The sequence below is a fragment of the Dromaius novaehollandiae genome, chromosome 6 (assembly GCF_036370855.1).
Source record: "Dromaius novaehollandiae isolate bDroNov1 chromosome 6, bDroNov1.hap1, whole genome shotgun sequence".
Lineage (NCBI taxonomy): Eukaryota > Metazoa > Chordata > Aves > Casuariiformes > Dromaiidae > Dromaius > Dromaius novaehollandiae.
Window position 1 is genome coordinate 41,319,629 of NC_088103.1, and position 12,890 is coordinate 41,332,518.

The window sequence follows — 12,890 nt, forward strand, 5'->3', positions numbered from 1 at the left end:
CTAAGTATAATACAGATACTAAACTGTGGATTATCATTTCCTAGTGGGGGATCTATGTCTTGTGATAAGACTAAGAAGGATGCAGCTGTGAATAGGACCCATTTGGCTAAGTTGCCCTAAAAAATTAAACTGGAACAACTTTGGGTTGTGAAAAACTGGCTATATGCTATGTTTAAGAATAAGCTCCCACATAAAATCCGTGCAAAGCTCCTTTGTGGTAAAACAGAGCTGTTTTGACTAGCCATATATGTTTCCTGTGTAAATCCGCCACATCCTGGTCTATAGCTCACTTGCATATCAAGTTTTCATGTGAGTCAGATTCCCAAGGCATCTTTGCAGAATAATAAAGTCACACATGACCATGTAAATGATACTTCTGAAAAAGACCCTTTTCAAAGTTATTTTCCAAAACCAGATTTACACATTCCATTTTCAAAAGCTGCTCAGATAATTGCCAAAACAAGAGTTCTCCACTACACTCATCTCTAATTAGCAAAATCTGACTTTTGTCTTCTTGTGACAATACCTTTGTGTGTCTCAGAGAAAAGGGGAGACTTACAGGGTACTGGTGATATTTATTTTGAGATGACATTTTTTCATCATTTTAATATAAGTAAATTAGAGGCAGTATTTCTGTTCATTTAAATCATAATTTGTACATTCCTTTTATCATTGCAATCCCAGAGAATGTGGAAGATACAAAATCAGTATAACACATTAGCAATAGATAATATGGTCTAAATAAACATAATAAGCTTTCCTATATGTCTCTAGACCAAACCTTATCTAAAAATACCCTAATGAAGCTGAACCATCCAATTACTTGTTTCTTGGAGGAACCCCTTATTAATGATATTGCAGTGAGGGAAAAACATTAATTATTGGACACAGTGGGATCTTTTACATTCTGTCTAGTCTGGACAGCACCAATTAATACAACAATAATTATCAGCTACCATGGCAGGTTCACTGAGCAGAGCTCCCATCTGCTGATTGGGTGGGGAATGTGGGACAGCTCTCAGGGTGTGCAGATTTCTCATGCTTGGGCCTTTTCTATTTTTTGCATTGCTATGTGAAAACTGAATCCTACAAATATTAAAGCAAGTGGATTAGTATATTCAAGCTGGGGCTGCTCCTGTGAGAAGGAAAGCACAGGTACCATCATGTGAGAAATGCCATTTTCTACTTCATCTCACGCCTACCTGCTGTCTGACTTTCTGTCAGATGAGATTTAACATGATAGCTTTCTTGATAAGGTAAGTATGACGGTGCAGGCTTTTAAAGTTGTCTGTTTGCTCGCTTTCTTGTCCTCTTTCCAGCGATCTTAAAATGACAGTTTACAAATGCAGAAGCAAATGTTGACATGATTTATTGCCAGCACTATTGCTACAGTCTTGAAAGTGGAATACCTATTCTTGATCAAATTCAACCTGAGGTAAACACCAAGTATGGGAAACTTCAGCTCAGAAGTTTAAAGTCTGCAAAAGTTATAAGCAAGTGACTAGAGGGGGAACAATGGAAAGTGCTAGACAACCTGAATAACAGGCGTTACTACTCCACTGCCTATAATAATAATAATTCACCTTTTATCCATTGAAGATAAAAGGACACAATGTGGGAAAATTAAGCTGTATAGACATCTTGGGGATATCTCATCTGAGATCACACACCACTTCTTTCTTGTGGTTATCATGATTTTATCAGAGCCACTTTGAAGTCTATATAGCCTTATATCTCAGTTATCTACATTTCATCCTGTATGTATTTATTGCAGATGGGCCTAAGCTGCTAAATTCAGATCCAAATCCAGATCCTGATTTTGAACTCCCTAAGGTCTCTAGCTAGCTTGAAGCTAGGGCTTTCATTTGGAATCATCTCTATTTATGGGTAAGACAAAGAGGTTTAATATATGCTCTCTCAGACTGCATAGCAATACATGTGTGCACTGCGTTGCTCTCTCACTCACGCATAAACCTAGGAAAAGCAGAACATGGCTATGCAATTAAAAACTGCCTACACTGCTATTCATATTTTAAAGAGGAATAAATTTATGTATCTGCCTTAACTTTCATATTTCTTGATTTCTGAGCGCTTTACTTTACAATTCTAATAAATTTTAAGCGTGTTTTAATGTCTAGAGCACTAGCAAAGAGACAGACACCTCCAGCTCTCCCTTGTATACAGGTAAAAACTATGGACAAGCAGGATATTTTAAAAAGCTTTGTGAATGCACACCTAAGTCTGTGTTCCTGTGTTAGCCATAAGCTTTGACTCCAGCAGCAAGCAAAGGATGATACAGACACAAGTAGGCTTATAGAAAGCCAGGCTGCAAGTCTATTTAAACCTCAAGAAGAATTCCCAAGGGGAATTATTGTCCCATTCCCAGGGAGAGGACACCAACCAAGTACTCCAGGAACAAACTTCCCTTGTTCTGAGACAAGACTGTGTAGGATAAGCAAGCCCTCTGTGTCTAAAGGGAACCAGAAATGCTTCTACCTTTTGCATAATACTGATGTGCTAATTAGGACACCGATACCCTCAGAGGGCAAGCTAACATCTGATGATACGTACAAAACACACATACACTCACACACACATGCCCACATGAGCACACACACACGCAGGCAAAGCATAATCAGATGGACAGTGGGAGCAGAAATCAAGAAAAAACAGCTGCAGAAATCGTGTAAAAAATGCACGCCCCATAGATCAGGTGGCATTCCTCTGTCAGCAGGCTGGCTGATTATTCAGAGTCACTCTTCCATCAAAACATTATCACATTTGCTTAGCAACTCTCTTGCTATGCTGTGTATGGACAATTCAAACTTGCTCTTTCTTTCTAACATCCATCTTTCTGCAGTCACTTGACTGGATGATAACATGTTGATTTTATAATAACTTAGCAATAGACTTCACAATGATATCCATGTATTACCAGTGACAGTCTTCTCCTGTTGTTTTGTGATTTGAAGCAATTTCTACTAACATCTCATTCCCCTACTCTTCTGTATCACCTGAGCTTCCTAAACCTAACTAGGTGATAAAATGCTCTCCAGTAGGGATAATCCATTTTCCCAATATAATTTAATTCCTTAAAGCTTCACATCTGGAAGAGACTTCCAGAAACTACATCTCAGCAACAGGGAGCTGGCATTTCCACTCCTGAAATACCATTCCTTGAAAATAAAAACCCTTTGACTGACTAAAGACACATTTTGTCTGGAAATGCTGGGGAAAAGGCTTTTCCAGGAAAAATGCTTATTTCTGATTATAAATATCCTTCTAAAATTAATGAGCACTAATAAAATGATAGCAAAGCTAGGTAGGTGTCATTATATGCTTGCACAGAATAGGTATTTCTTCCTTACATAAAACCTGAAGTTTCTAATTTAATGTTGTTGTAAATATGATGTAACACTCTTCTCTGCAATAAATTGTAAGAAGTGACAGTTTTAAAATGATTCTTAAGTCTCGTTGCAACTCATTTCATCATCCACAAACACAGGGCTGCTACAGACACGCAACCAGTTTATCTGGAAATCTTTAACAAAAATTGTTCACAGGTACCATCTCCCCTTAATTCCATTAAGGCTCTGGGAAACTTTCCTTGCCATGTACTATAATCTGTCAAATTACGGTGAAATAAGTGACTAAGGATCAGGTCCTGAAACCACCTATTTTACCAGCACTCAGGGCACCCCATAATTTGCAGAAGTCTGTCACCACCCTCAGAACTGAGACATCAGATCACAGCCAGACACATCAAGGGCCAAATGGTTCTGATGGGATATGTAGGTATAGGTCCACTGATCTAAGCCAGCTTAGGATCTCAGGACTTAAAGAAATCAGTGAATCTATCAATCTATTTACACACTTCTCCTCCCGCCCTCATCAAGATGCTATAAGCCAATGCTTTTCAAGCTTTTTAGTCCCTGTCTTGCTCTAATCCATCAAGTATATTGTGCTCTGGAGGGGACAGAGAGGGATGGGGAGGGAAGAGAAGGGGAAAGCAGAATAAGGGTGGATGAAGGGAGGAAACTGTATCATACCTCATTTGCTGGTCACTGTGTGCCAGAGGTTGAAAAGAATAAATAAAAGTTACCCCTCCACATATGTAGACTGTAAACACAATAAAAAGAGTGCAGCAGTGACACTGCTTAGTGGTATCATCACCATGAGATGACACAACACTGTTGGATTTCTTAGTACATATTCCACTAGCACCATTAACCTGCCATACCAAGATAATGAAGATAACCCACGTTCACATATTTTCCTTTGGTCCACAGTTAGAAATGAGATTCCTTGACAGTCCGGAAGTGCTGTTCTGATAAGCATCCACATTTTTTTAATTCTCTCCTTTTGATCTCCCAAGCAATCCAACCCTTTCCCAAATAGCCCCCTTCAGACCTGCAGCTCCCACACAACTGCTATTTCCAGAAATCCTTAAAAAAAGAAGAAGGAGAAGAAAAAAGAAAAAGACCTACAAGGATTAAGCCAAGACTGCAATCTAGAAAACAAATAGCATCCTAGAGAATGAATTTAATTTAGAGAGAAGGAGAAATTTTTTGCAATTTTTTTTAAGAAACAGGAATTGGACTGGTGCAAACATTTTAATGAAAAAAAAATCAATTTTTTAAAGGTGAGCCTTTGAGAAATATACAGCTTTTTAATTTTCAGACTATTTACCTCAAATATCTAGTAGCCTGCCTCATGGCTGACACACTAGCTTAATTAGCAGTTTTGAAGCAGAGGTAACTCAGAGGGAAATCAACTTACTGCAAAAGTAAGTTCTGAGGCAGGCATCAGACTTAAGAAATTGGCTTCATCCAGTTCACCACAATCTGTTTTTAAGAAACAAAATACAAAAGAGCTTTTATTCCTCCTAAAGAGAAATATTTTCATTTAAACTGAAATGTATTGAAAAGGCCATCAAATATACTGTTAATTTAATGGGTGATAAAATCTGACTCAAAATTTCTTGAATTTTAGTTGTCTAATTTTAGTAATGAGACACAGTATAAACAACAGCACCAATTAATTCGTTTTCTTTTAAGAAGTCTCATGCTGTACCTAAAGGACTGTTGTTTTGTCTAGTTAAACACTCATGCATTAAAATGCTAATAATTAAACTGTTACGACTGACTAATGAACTCTGCCAACTATAAATGATGGTCTTGTTAGATTCACTGCACAGCAAGGCTTCCTTTGTACTGAAAAAGTTAAAGGTTAAAGAGCTCTTGAAAACAACGAGCAGCATCTAGAAGCAATTACATTTTTTTCCTGGAAACTAATAGTTGTACAATAATGTTTCAATTCTCACTCAGAAAAAAAAAATTACTATGAGCTCCATTCATCAGAGGAAATCTGCAGCTTTCTACACCATGGCAGGTTGTTAATTTGGCTTCTGCATCTAGCCTGCTCAGCCTATAATCCAGCATTTTGCAGAACCTTTTATTGGTCCTGCTCATGGAAATTAAAAGGGCAAAGACTCGAGCTTGACTCATGATACTTGTTGAGTAGCACTCACTCACATCAGAAAAAAACTATGAAATTGAATTTCAAAAGGATTATGTGGCAGATTTACTTGGATATAGTGTTTGTTCACTAGCTGTCCCTTAGAGTTCCAGATAATATAGTCGGCGCTAAACAAAGGACACAGAGCTGGAACTTGAACAGTATGCCTGTAAAGAAGCCTATTTGATTACATCTGTAATTACAGCTATGAGTCTTGACAAATACCACCTGGTTAAGAAGAGAGGATTCCATTGTGATCACTCAATGAAATCCTGAATTTCAGAATCAGAAGTTTCCTGTGAACCTCATAGGAATGCTCCAAAAATTTATAGAGAATCCCTATTTCCCTATTTTAAAAATTACTGCATCCTGATCTTGGATTAATAATTAGAAAAGAGTTTCTCTGAATCCTTGATTAAATATGGCTAGTGGTCAATGAGGCAGATGAAAGCATGTACAGAAATGCTGAAGTTCAGAAAAAAGAAAAGATATTTTCTTGCCTAAGCATGGGCTTGTAATTCATCCACTAATTAGTATCCAAATATTATTATTTTTGACTATGTACTGAAGAGAAGCTATTTCAAACCAGTGATAACTATCTGCCTCACCACATATCACTCTAGAAGTGATATAAGCAAATCTCTCTGAAATGGACTGCGTGCAATCAACAGATCAGTTATAACATCTCAGCTGGGCTACAGGAACCTTTGACTGGGGAACAGTAGATAACAGTTAAGGGTGGTAACTTCTTGTGTTATTGAAAGCATCTATGCTTACACCTTTGCTTTGTGGTGGGCCACATAGACAACTGCTGCTCTGTTTGGTCGTCCTGAGAGAGGCAACTGGGGTTCACCACTGAAGTCGCATAAGGATACAGCTGAATTTAGGGCTCTAATACTGGATTTTCAACACAAAAGCATTGTAAGACACATCAAGCAGGTGTTAAAGAGGAATGCCCATCTTCTTTATCCCATTTTTGATCCACATGGCCTAATTACTCAAATAAGCCAATATTCACTTTCTGAAGATGAGCCAAGAACATATGGGCCAGACTCTTACACCTGCACTTAGGCTGACAGCACTAAATTCCATGAGCTATCTCCTCAAAACCAAGTCCTCCCAAAGGAAAGTATCTTCATGTGTGAGTAACTGCAAATAATTCTGGTCAGGAGTTGCAGAGCTTGCGTCTGGTCATAGCCAGTCCCTAGGCTGCAATGAGTTGAGACATAAACAAGCACTAGGAGCCATTAACAAAGCTATCAGATACTACTTACGTAAATCTTGAGTCATGGTAAATGTTCAACTCTCTCTCTTGTCATACAGCTGCAGTCTTCAGATGATGTCTTTGCAAGGTGACTATCACCAAATCTTTCTCTTGGATGACCATCTCACCTGAAAGATCTTTGTCTTATTACAACAGTCACAGTCCTGAAGAATGCTGCCGATACCACTGTACCTTATTAGCTGGTGTATGTGATAAAACTGTATTCCTAGCAGTAGACCAACAACACAGTGACTACTCCTGGGTACTCTTGCTATTTCACTGTTCTTTCTATTCACTCAGTTATGTGATATCAGAAAACAGCTAAAGGTTTCCCTTGACTCTTTTTGTATGGCCATATATAAGTTATTAAGAAATCTGTGGATTAGAGAAATACTGAGCTAATTTGGTCAGTAGGGAAATACCTTTTACTTCAGCAAAAGATGGGCTATTGTTTAGATGTCACTTCAGTAGCTCTCTCACAGTGAACCTTCTGGTTATCGGAAAGAATTTCCAGGAGAGATTTTACAAAATCACCCAAATATGACAAAATGCCTTCAGTGCACCAGAAGTTCTTTTTAGGAGCATACATGTCATACCTCCTGACGTGTCTTCTTCACCATGCACATTTGCTTTGGAATACTGTTGTGGAGTCATGGATGTACATATATACGTATGTATGTGTATACATATGCGCATATACAAACACACATGCATATATATATGTACACACACACATTATATACACATATTATACATACATATACATACATATACATATATAGGTTGGAATTCAGGAAAGGGTCAGCATTGTAGGCCATGAAAAGTGCAATTAATTACATGGTGTTACCTAGTCTGTAGTAGGGCACACCTCAGCGTGCACAGACTTTTGCCTGAGGTGCTTGTGCTGGTTATGAAATGAAGTTGTAGTCCCAGTGCCTATTTGGCTTAGAAATAAAGTTCACCAAAATTAGAAGAGAATATTTTGCTTTTACTTTTCTCACTGTTAAGAACTAACCTATATAAATCTCCAATATCGAAAAAACATGGCTTTATAGTATCAGTGCTTCTTTATGGTGTAGTGGAAATAATAACAGTAACTATGATCACAGCAAATAACTGCACTCTTTGGCTCATGCCTGATATTAAAAAAACCTGTGAGTCACAGATATTACATTCAAGAAAAGATTCACTATATCCAGCAGTGGAGGAAACCCACCTGCTATTTTTCTTTGAGATAACTCTACAGAGCAGAGCTTCTGATGAGGCAAAGAACATATTATACTCACAGTCCTAGTGAAGAAGTGCTGTGTAGTTTTGAGACAATAACTCTGGGAGATGGTCAACCCTATACAGTCAAGACAGGGACAAAAGCCCAAAAGGCAAAGAAATATACTTATTCTCAACTTTAGGAAAAAAAGTGTAGTATTGATACAAAACCGACACTCAGAAGGTGATTGTGAATAGCAACAATGGTGTGAATTGTCTTAGGAACTGGCTGTTGTTCTGATTTGGAAGTGAACCTTGTGAATTTGGTTATTTCTCTGCAATATTGAAAGCCATTAAGGCTTCAGGCAGTGATTTTCAAGTTGGAAGATGTTCACAAAACTGTCCTTCTGACACTTAGAGACACCCTCGTTCATACGAGCCTCTTAATATGTCTGTGTCAGGGAGCTGGGAAACAGGCTCAGAGAGCTGGGAATACATGCAATGTTTGAAAGGTCTGACTAAATCTTTTCTGTTGTTTCCATCTCTGCAGGTTTTTCACCACTGTGGTCTGGGACCCATTTGACAAACTACTGTAAATAAAAGGTCTTTCCTCAATATTTTTGGAGCTGACAGGACATAGGAAACATGCAGAATTTACTTGGTCATGAAATTACTGAGTTTCCTAGCACAATGTTGTAAATCCAGTGAACAAAGCAATTTGAATGTCCTTATTATTTAGTAGTAAGGTTAAGACAAGCCTCTGACAGGCAGCTCAGCAAACAATATCCTTTGAGCTCTTCCTTGATCTATATTGCTGAAACTAACAACATTTTTTTGAGGGCAATCAGTGTGAATGTTAAATCAGAAAAGATCTGTAAATGTTGGAGGCACTGAATAAAGGAGAAATGCTACCTGAGTACAAACTCATCGGAAGCCATTTGTTTTGAAAACTGACTTGATCAATATTGAGCTTGGTTTTGTTTAGGAGAAAATGCGATAAAAAAGGAGCAGAAAGGGAAAGAAGGTTCAATGATAGAAATAGGTTATATGAGAGAGAAGATAGTAAAGATGCAGAGAATTCTTGTAGAGAAAATTATTAGCATAATCATGGCTGTCCGAGACCTAGCGTATTAGCACTATGGAGAAGAGAAATACTTATAATGGGAGACAGCTGCAGTATAAAATACATTTCACTTCCTTCCATTGCACAGCTTCCATGGACTTCACTCCTGGTTTTGATATCCAACATGACAATAGATGCATCAGCTAGGATGTATTTCATAAAAACAACAAGAATAAAAAGAACTGATTTTAAGAGAGAGAGAAAAAGGACAGTATTATAAGTAACAGGGAAAAGTTTTGTGAATTCAAGCTAGCTTTTCAAACATTCAGACCACCCCTAAAATAGCAGCTACAGTTCACAGGGGCCAGAGCTACACAAATTCCAGCTCTCCCTATGTGGTAAGTCTAATACTTTCTTTTCTTATGCTTTAAGGACTTCAAATAGGGTTTGTGCATTTGACTCCTTTTATCTCTTTCATAGAGTTCTCTCTGCTTTTAAATCCCTAAGTATCTCTGTCCTCCCCCTGCCATTCCTTAACAGATCCAGGACAGCACAAATAATGCCTCTTGGCTTTGAACACATCATGGTAAATTTCACTGACAGAGGAAAGATGTATGAGCAGTTATCTAGGATAGTTTTACACCAATCCATCTATTGTATGCTATGTTCACAATCTTGGGCTGGAATGAATTGCAGGCAAAGTGTGTCCCTCGCAGACCATTTAAAAACAGAATAGGTTCTATCTGAGGACCCGGTTCTATCTGATGCTAAGCACCTTACAGCATCAGGACCTTGCTGAGAAATATTTCCCTTAAATTTCTCCAGTGCTGCACAGGGCTTTGTCTCTTGACAATGAAAAGATGACAGGAAGATGGCAACAGTTTAGGTGCCTAAAATCCTACACAGTTCTAGGAAAAAATGACCCCATCTGCATAAAAGGATACGAAGTCAACGTGCAGAAATGAAGAATGAAGTATTTAAAAGGAAGGAAAAAATGACCCCATTTTGCACTTACAGTTTCTTGAATAAGGACCCCACAGGCTTCCCTCCTGCTACCAGGAGACACTTGAAGTTTTTTTGGAAGGCAATATATGGAGGCTGCACAATTTACAGTACAATAAACCCACACAATTTCTACCTGCATCTGGAGGACAGAGGCTTATATTTCTTCTGTACAGTGCCTGTCATTCTTCTGACACAGTGTAAAACAAGAATGAATCATTACAACTCTAGCGTGGAAATCTAGGCATTTGCATTTTCTAGGTCTTCTGTTTAATCAGTACTTTAAGATGTAGACTAGTTGATGTCTACATAGTACTGTGCTTGTATACTTTGCCATAAATTTTAGCCTTTGGCAAAGAAAACAATGGTTATAGACCATATGGGGACGGAGCTGGTTTTGTATGGCAAGTCCAAAAGTAGGAATTCTGTGTTTCAGCTAAGACGTATTTGCATCATGTTAAAGATTAAATTGTAAAAAAAATAAATAAAAATAGAAACCTCTACAGAATCTACTGTGAGTCATTTGAAAAGTAAAGCAGACTTTTACAAACATGGTTCTAACAATCTGTTTTTAAACATCCACTTCATTAGCTAAGGAAATATTACTTAGGCAAGAAGGGGTAGATATAAGTAGATTTCATATATTCTAGCATTTAAATATTGTTGTTGATCATAAAAGATTAAATGCCCTTGGTTTAAACCCTCTTATTAAAAGTGACTTGAGTGTGGCAAGTGAGTTTGAACCAAAATGTAAATGCTTAACAGACTCTCTGCATGTGTGCATACATGCATGTGATGAAGGGATGGAGCATTTTCGCCACAGCTTCAATTTCAACTTACTCATTTGGTATCGTTGTTCATTAACTATGTGGTTGACCTAAGATGAGCCTGAAGGATTACAGAATATTTGTCTAACTATTTAACAGAGCTTATAAAATAAAAGTATTTGTTAAACACCTCAGGATTCCCTCCTGCCACCACTGTAATCTGAAAACATGAAAGGGCTGGATGGGATGAATGCAGACACAGTGATGTTCTGTTGGATCAGATGTGACAGATCAGCTTGTTTTGAACAGGCAACTTGGTCCCCAATGTAACTACATTAAAGGGAGTTTCTGAGGAACCACTGTCAATTGTCTGATTTCATGCTGATTTGCTTCTGGATGGGAGCTGCTGTTTTTCACTGGGTGGTTGAGCAGCTGGGATAATCGAATTCATGTCACCTGCAAGCGGGGGTGGATTGAAAGGCATGACTAAATGGGGAGGAAAGTCAGGATAGTGTTTCACAGTCACCTATGTCCTCAAAATACTACTTACACTCACTGTTACATTTGCTCTCTGTGCAGTTTCTCATGAGAACGCTGGCAGTTTAAGGATCACAAAAGCAAAGCAGCAATAGCTGTCCTAAGAACAGAGCCCTGAGGTACCCCTTACTGTGGCTGATGAACGCTAGCGTAAAGTACACTTCAATGACGGGGGGCAGTGTGACATCCTTTCTCATGACTAGCAGCACAAGCCCCCGTGATTTTATAGTGTATGTTCAGGGCATGTATGACCGAGAGCGAGAACACGCAAAGAGTATGGCTCAGAAGTTATGAGTGATGCTGGTCTGAAATTCAAGAATATTCACCTCAAGATGTAGTTTTGAATATTTCAAAAGTCTATGGTGATTTAAATCATGGATATCTTTTATCCTGGTTACAGTAAAAAATAAGCAGAAGTAAAGCAAGTTCTGGATCTGAATTTCCTGTTTGGACAGGAGCATTGATGCAGCCCAAACTCCAGCTGTAAAGTGTTCTTTACTAGTGCATCATAATGACTCTGGACTACCCACTGCTGTTTTGTGTTAAAGAACAAGGTAACTTAATTTCTACTACTTCACTTAAGAAAGAACCTCATATCTTAAAATTAAAGAGAGCTCCAAAAATTTGACACTCAAAGTCTGTTAGAAAAAGAATGTACCGTATGGGGATTATCTACATTGCTTCTTTTAGGATCTAGCCAAGGTGCTTAGGTTAACAGTCTCCTCTGCTCAGGTGTTGTCTGCTCTGTTTGCACTTATGTTAGCTGGGCCTAAGCATAAGGCACTTTCTTTGCCACACTACAAGAAGCTGTGGCAACCCTCTGTGACACTGAGGTTGGAGTTCAGAGTCAGTTTCCTTCCCTCTCTCCCATTTCTAAGTTTCCTGTTATAGCAGACCCGATACCTTGTTCCAGATTCTAGCCAGACTAGAAGTCAACATCTCCAAACGTTGCTGCTTCAGGAGCACAACCTGGCATAATAACAAACTGCTCTGAGAATGTGGCAAAAGTTAAGACCAAATTCCCAACTTACAGTTTCAATGTATGCTTTAAAAGGTGCTTTCATGTATTTTATCTGTGTTGGCAGTGAATTCAAAATTTACCCAACCTTTCTGACATAAGAGGACAGCACAGGATATGAATTTGACCAGAAATAGCCCTTTAAAACTCCTTAAATATAATTCTCTGGTAGTTGAGTGTTCCTTGCTAGTTAAAAAGGTACTTCCTTTCTAAGCCCCTTAATAAGTTTCCAAAAGAAAATACTTCTTTAGAATGATACTTTTGTTGCTTTTGGAAAGTTCGGTAAAAATCCATATGTTTGGTTTTGAGCATGCTTAAAGAATTGTTTCAAATGTTTTACTTGTGCTAGGGTAACCGAAAACAGTTCAAACTTGTCATGCACTCTCCAATGAGAAATGTGGGCTTGGATAAGTTGGAAAAAAGACTGGTTCAGAAAGAAAGGAGTTATAAACAAGTGGAAAGAGAACGCTTCAGTTATCCAGATGTATGCCAGGCAAGCATAGACATCTGGATATC

General features: G+C 38.2%; 1 long non-coding RNA gene across 4 annotated transcripts in view; it reads right to left on the bottom strand.

Moving 5' to 3' along the window:
- Positions 1-10,258, bottom strand: part of LOC135328745 (uncharacterized) — a 67,465-nt gene extending 57,207 nt beyond the window's left edge. For 2 of the 4 annotated variants that reach the window (XR_010389771.1, XR_010389770.1), the window contains exons 1-3: positions 10,189-10,258; positions 6,792-6,909; positions 4,780-4,844 (exon numbers count right to left, since the gene is read on the bottom strand). This is a non-coding gene — a long non-coding RNA (uncharacterized LOC135328745). The other 2 variants (XR_010389772.1, XR_010389773.1) reach the window with 2 other exon arrangements.
- Between the last annotated feature and the right edge of the window lie 2,632 nt (positions 10,259-12,890).